The following is a 7,243-nucleotide window of genomic DNA, read 5'->3' on the forward strand; positions in this document are numbered from 1 at the left end:
ACTCTAATTCAGTGGTTCTCAACCTGCAACCCACGGGCCACTTGTGGCCCAATCAGCACACACCTGCAGCCCATGTGACATCCTCAGGGCCATACAGATAGCATACATATTCTGTAGATGTGGCCAGCATAACACATAGAGAGCTACATATGTGGTCCACAATGGTAATTAGGTTGCGAACCACTACTGTAATCCCACATTGTTAGACTAAAGCTGAAAACCATTAATAAAAACACCTATGGCAACTTGCCTCAAATGATCCACATGCAGATATTAGAAAAATATATCCCCCTGCCAGCAAACAATCTACAGCAGCACATATAAAGGAAACAGGAGTCTTGACCCTTGCCCTAATGGAGGACACACATAGTCCAGGGTAACAGATCTGATGTATAAAGTTCTTTTCTGGAGTCTACATAAAACATTCTAATGAGCACTTCCAACCCTATACTTAAAACCTCTCAGGGCCGGGGGGAGAAGGAACAGATGGAAATTTCTTTGCTCTTGAAGGTAAGGGACTGCCTCTTCCCATGTTCTTATAGTATCTAACACAAAGCATTTTACAATTTTATTTTTTATTTATTTTATAAGTAATATAAAAGATTTTCACTGTGTAAAATGCTCAGATACCACAGTAACAGCCTTAATCTACAACCTACAGGCTGATTATTAGATTTCTAGAAGGCGTTCAAAAGAGTTTCTTGAACTTCAGCAAAGCCCCTTTCAACAGACTGAATATTTTACAGGAGAAAGTATATGGATTTTTTCCATGCACAGTGTTCATCTGTAATGAGTTGATCAATAGACTTTTTATTTTTATTGACTTGAGACGGTAGATGGGAAAAAAAATCAGGAAACATGATTTACCGTATCATGCTTAATTCTGATTGTTCCTAGATAATGCACTACAGACAGCCCAATCCTGCTCCCATTAAAGTCAGTGCCAAGATTCCCATTGGCTTCAAGCAAGTCCACATTTGATTGCTAGAGGGATCTATGTTACTGAAAAAATATTTAACGAAGACTCTATATGTTGTACCATATATAAAAAAGGGATCCATTTCATGTACAAATATTTTATTTGCCATTTGTATTGTCCAGTGTAAAGTAGGTAATTTGAAAACCGAATGTGAGATGCTTTCCTTCCAGGTTCAGCTTTACGTGCAATTTCAAGGTGACCAGCAATAAGCCTGCAACAGATGTCCCATGTTTTCTTTCATGCCTGAAGCCAGAAGGGGCTTTCTGTACATGAAGTGCAATTTGGTGGCTGCACTGGAAGAAAAGATTCTTGGATTGGAAGGTCAAGTGGAAGCACTATGGAGAATCAGAGAAGCTGAGGAGTTCCTAGACAGCCAGGTTTGAGAAACACCTGTATCTCAGGTTCAAGGACAGCAACCAAAAAGTCAGAGTGAGCGAGAGAGATAGTAAGTCAGAGAAAAGGCTTGGCAATGTATAACCACCAGAGGCAAGAGGAAAGGGCAGCATTCTACATGACTGGAAACAGACAAGGCCACCAGAGAGAAGAGAGCCAGGAAGAATTCCACAGAGCCAGACATTTCCAACCAATGCCAGGTCCTCAGTATGGAAACTGTGGAAGCTCTCTCTCAAAATCCAACTGGCCTGAGAGACTAGAGAGATGTTTGGGTCATTCCTGTGGATGGCAGCTCAGCCCAAATTTTAAGAAAATCAAGCAGGCACAAAAAGAGATCTCCAACTGCTCTGGGAAACGGATGATCCTTGGTGGGCATTTAGTACTCAGAACAATCAAAAACACATTCTGCAAAGACAGGCAGGCAACGGGACAGTATTCTGTCTTCCTGGAGCCAAGACATGAGATGTCAGTCTTGACTGGACAGGCTTCTGAAGTCAATGGACAAGGATCCGGTGGGGAAAGTTCATAGTGGTAATAATGATGCTGTGTCATGGGATATCTCACAGATGAGAGAGAACTTCAGGGAACTCAGAAGCATGCTAAAGGAGAATATCCAAGCAATCACCTCAGAGATCCTTCCTGTTCTACAAGCAAAGGAACACAGAAGTTTCTGAAAGTGAACTGCAGGCTAGGTAGGTGGCAGAACGTAGAAGGTTTGGGTTTTGTACAACATTGGTCCATCTTCTATGAGGAGAAGGAGCTGTACTGTTTGGATGGCATCCATCTCACTGAAGGAGAACCAACCTCCTCTGGGGAAGGCTGGCTAGTATATTCAGGAGTGAATAATAATAAAAGGGAGGAGTAAAGAGAGAGAAAACATGAGCACTCATTTAGCAAAAAATCAAGATGCCAAGAGAACAAAACTAATCAAAGGACAAGAAAAGAAGAAATTCTTTAATTGCCTCTACACCAATGCCATGGCACCTATTTAACAATCAAGAGGAGTTGGCATTGCTTTATGAGCACATATTTGATCCAGTTGGTTTTACTGAAACCTGGTGGGATGATTCATATGGTTGGACTATTAAAATCAATGGTTATAACCTAGTTATGAGGGATCAACAGAGCAAAATGTCAAAAATGGCATTACCTCTTTCTGAGTTGCTGACAACTCAGGAGAAAATGATCTTGAATGCTTACATATCAGTGCCCTAACAGAAAGCACAAGATGGGGTATTAGTGTCTGTTACAGACCACCAAATCATACTAGGTGCTTAAGGGGCTCTAATACTATCTATAATGTTTAGGAAAACAAGCTATGTGATCATAAGGGACTTTGATTTGAGTAACAGTGCTGGAAGTCTCATACTCCACTCCTAAAACATCCTCAGAATTTCTTACTACAGACAACAATTTCCTAACTGAAAAAGCTTTGCATTCCACACAGGGAAATTCTAATTTAGATCTCATCTTGAGAAATAAAGAGGAACTGATCACAGAATGAAAAATCAATGGTAGATTAAGTACAAGTAATCATGACTTGATCACATTTACAATGTGCAAACAGAATAAAGTCCAAAGCAGTAATGTATGTACTTGTTACTTTAAAATGACCAATTTCACAAAACTGAAAACAATTATGAGCCAAATCAACTGGATGGAAGAATTTAATCAAAAAAATGTGAATGACTGGGAATTGTTTCAGAATACTTCATTAGATGCCCTGAAAGCCACTATCTTACAATTGAGAAAGAAAGCTGTGCTAGTTAAAAAATTGACCTGGTTTAGAGAAGTGAAGGCAGCTATAAATAGTAATATATAACAAATGGAAGAAAGGGGAAGTCAATAGTAATTAATATAAAACTGAAGCTAGAAATTTTATAAAATTGGTAAGAGAAGCAAAGGGACACAAAGAAAAATCTATCACCAGCAGAGTTAAGGACAATAAGGAATTTTTTAAACATACATTATGAACAAAGAATCCTAACAATAGTACCGGTCCATGACAAGATGCAAATGGTAGAATTATCAATAATAATAATGAAGAAAAAGAAGTGTTCAATAAATATTTCTGTTCTGTATTCCCCCTATTCTGGGAGAAAATATGATGTAGTCGTGTCATATGAAAATATTCTTTCCATTCCATTAGTATCTCAGAAGGATGTTAAAGAGCAGCTACTAAAATTAGACATTTATAACTCAGCAGGTCCAGATAACTTATATCCAAGAGTTTTAAAACAGCTGGCTGAGAAGCACAGATTGTTAATGTTAATGAAGAACATTGTTAATATAGATTTTCAATAAGTCTTGGAACAGTGGAGAAGTTCCAGAAGACTGGAAGAAAGCTAACGTTGTACCAATAAATAGGATGAGTTCGGTAATTATAGGCCAGTCAGTTTGACATCAATCCTGGGCAAAATATTGGAGCGGCTGATATGGGACTTAATTAATCAAAAATTAAAGGAGGGTAATATAATTAATGCCAATCAATATGGGTCTATGGAAAATAGAGCCTTTCAAACTAACTTGATTTTTTATGAGGTTACAAGTTTGGTCAATAAAGGTAACAGCATTGACATAATATACTTAGCCTTCTTGTAAGACATTTGACTTGGTACTGAATGACATTTTGATTAAAAAACTACAATTAACACAGCGCACATTAAATGAATTAAAAGTTAATTAACTGATAAGTCTCAGAATGTCATTGTAAATGGGAAATCATCTTTGAGAGGGTGTTTCTCTTGGGGTCCTCAGGGATTAGTTCTTGGCCCTACGCTATTTTAACATTTTTATCAATGAACTGGAAGAAAACATAAAAATCAGTTATAAAGTTTGCAGATGACACAAAAATTCGGATTGGTAAATAATGAAGAAAACAGGTCACTGATATAGAGAGATCTGATTTCTTAGTAAGATGGGCACAAACAAACAATATGTGTTTTAATAAATGGTGACCAAGATTTTGCTGTCATAGCAGATAATCAGCTAGACATGAACTCCCAGTACAACACTGGGGCCAGCAAGGATAATACAATCCTTCGATGTATAACAAGGGAATCTCAGATCTCTGCATTTGGCACTGGTGTAACTGCAGCTGAACACTGTCCAGTACTGGTGTCTCCAATTCAAAAAGGATGTTGATAAATAGAATAAGGTTCAGAGAACCATGAGAATAATTAAAGGATTTGAAAATATGCTTTACAGCAGAGGTTTTCAAACTTTTTAGGCTGTGTACCCCTTTCCAAATAATGTAGTCCTACTGCATACTCCAATCTGAGAGGGTCATAATAGACCTATGATTAGATTGCCAAGTCTTACTAAATAGAGTTGTTCACCATTGCGGGATTTTTCTCATGTTCCCCCTGACAAGGGCTCACGTAGCCCTACAGGTACATGTACCCCAGTCTGAAAACCACTGCCTTATAGTGACAGAGTCAAGGAGCTCAATCTATTAGGTTTAACAAAGAGAAGGGTAAGTACTTACAGAGGGGAAAATATTTGATAATGGATTCTTCAATCTATCAGAGAAAAGTATAACATGATCCAATGACTGAAAGTTAAAGCTAGCCAAATTCAGGCTGGGAATAAAGTGTAATTTTTTAAAAGTGAGGACATTTAACCACTGGAACAATGTACCAAAAGTTATGGTTGATTCTCCATCACTGGCAACTTTTAACTCAAGATTGAAGTTTTTCTAAAAGATATGAGTAAGGATGCAAGTTTGTTATGAAGGTCACAGATTCCATGACTTTCTGGGACCTCCGTGACTTCTGCAGGGGCCAGTGTGGCTTGGGCAGCCTCTGGGCCAGCCCCACTGACCGCTGCTGGGGCAGTCTCAGGCCACCATCCTCCCCTCTTAGCTCCCCCTCCTCCCCAGCAGCAGCAAAACTTTGTGTAGGTGAATGGGTTCAGGGCTGGGGGTTGGGGTACAGGAGGGGTGAGGGCTCTAGGCAACCCTTACCTTGTGGGGGGTTCCCCGGAAGCAGCAACATGTCCCTCCCTCCGTGAACTGCCTCTGCCCGCAGGTACTGCCCCTGCAGGTCCCACTGGCCGTGGTTCCTGGCCAAAAGGAGCTGCGGAGCTAGTGCTTGGTGCAGGGCGCGCAGCTGAGGGACAAGTCGCTGCTTCCAGGGAGCCACAAGGAGCCAGGTAGGGAGCCTCCCAGTCCCCTCTCCCAAAGCCTTCCCCCCCAAGTTCCCGTAGCTCAAACTCCAGCATCCCCCCAGGCCACCCCAAGATTTAGTCAGATGTATATAGTACAAATCATGGACAGGTCATGGGCCATTAATTTTTGTTTTCTGCTAGTAAGCTGTCCATGACTCTTATTAAAAATACCCTCGACTAAAACGTAGCCTTAGATATGAGGAATCATTTGAGGGAAGTTCCATTGACTATGGTACACAGGAAGTCAGACTAGATGATTACAGTTGTTCCTTCTGGCCTTGGAATCTTACGCCATAGGAGGAAGAACATTTACTTCTCTCCGTATCCTTCTGGAAAGACTGCAACCAAGTACAGTGGATTAACTATGATCCTGTTTGGGAATCTTCTTTAATAATCCAACTCTCAGAACAGGGATTTAAATTGAACTAAAGTCTGGACTTTGACATCTGCTCACCAGCTGAACACAGCTTTTAACTCAAAAAAACCTTTTTGAACAGTTAATTTCATGCCCAAAAGAAAGTACATGTCCTTGTTCCTCTCAGCAATGACCTCTTGCTCTGTATATCCATCTCCTAAATGGAAAATATTATATTAATGTAAGTAGAACCTAGAAATAATGTATGCAAGTTCATACTTAACCAATTTAAGGGCTGGCCATTGCACAGCACAAAAGGGGCCTTAGAAATTTATTAACTAGTCACTTGTAAAAATTAAATTAGTCATGCATCTTATCAGGATGTGGTCTTGAATCCTGTGGTGAGGGGGGGAAATAAGAACTTATTTCTAACTTTTTTTTTTTGTTTGTTTAAGATAGCAGCAGCGTTAGTTCCAACTCTCCAGTAGGGTATTTCCAAAACTACTCAAAGCTTGATTACATAACCAGAGAGCAAGTGTGAAAAAAACTGGGACGGGGTAGGGAGTAAATAAGAAAAAGACCACAAATCAGGATTGTCCCTATAAAATTGGGACATCTGGGCACCCTAGTCACAAGGAATGTGTAATAATGTTTTAACTACAATACTGCATTAGAAATACATGTTTTCTGCACTCATCCAGAGTTTTGAGTATGGATGTTTTAACAGAGGACATCCGTGCAAGACATGTAATTTTGTATGTTATACATTTCCACAAAGGTACTCTTCTTATTTTAATATATACTAAGAACTTGTACTTGCTGAGACCGAACGTCTACTTAAACATGTATTTTAAACAGTTTTAGTTTACAACATTTTAAATTTAAACACTATTGGCTGTAAAGCTAGTAAGGTTTTTGCTGATAAGAGTGGATAAAGACTAAAAAAACCCAAACACTATGTTTTATAGTGAAGTGCAAGGTACAGTATAGATGCGCTTCATATCTTTAATTTCATTGTGGGGTTTGCAAATAATGGAGAAATTCAAGGAATATCTGATTGGCAAAAAATTCCTAGATTCATTTTTCTAAAAGAGCAATTATTTTGTATTTTTAAACTTCCATTGGCCAAATGTTCTGCATATCTATTCACAGTAATGGCAATAACATACATGGACTAAGTAAGGTAGATTAAATAAGGTCTTATGGTTGGTATGATTAAGAAACAATCTTTAGAAAGGTACTTTCTGCAAAGCAGATATGAAAAGTGCTTTTATGTTCCAGCTCAGACTTTAATCCAGGTGTATACTGTTCAGGTAACCTGTGGAAACGGTCTTAATTTTCACTACAGT

This window comes from Gopherus evgoodei, chromosome 2 (assembly GCF_007399415.2).
Source record: "Gopherus evgoodei ecotype Sinaloan lineage chromosome 2, rGopEvg1_v1.p, whole genome shotgun sequence".
In the NCBI taxonomy this organism is placed as follows: Eukaryota; Metazoa; Chordata; order Testudines; family Testudinidae; genus Gopherus; species Gopherus evgoodei.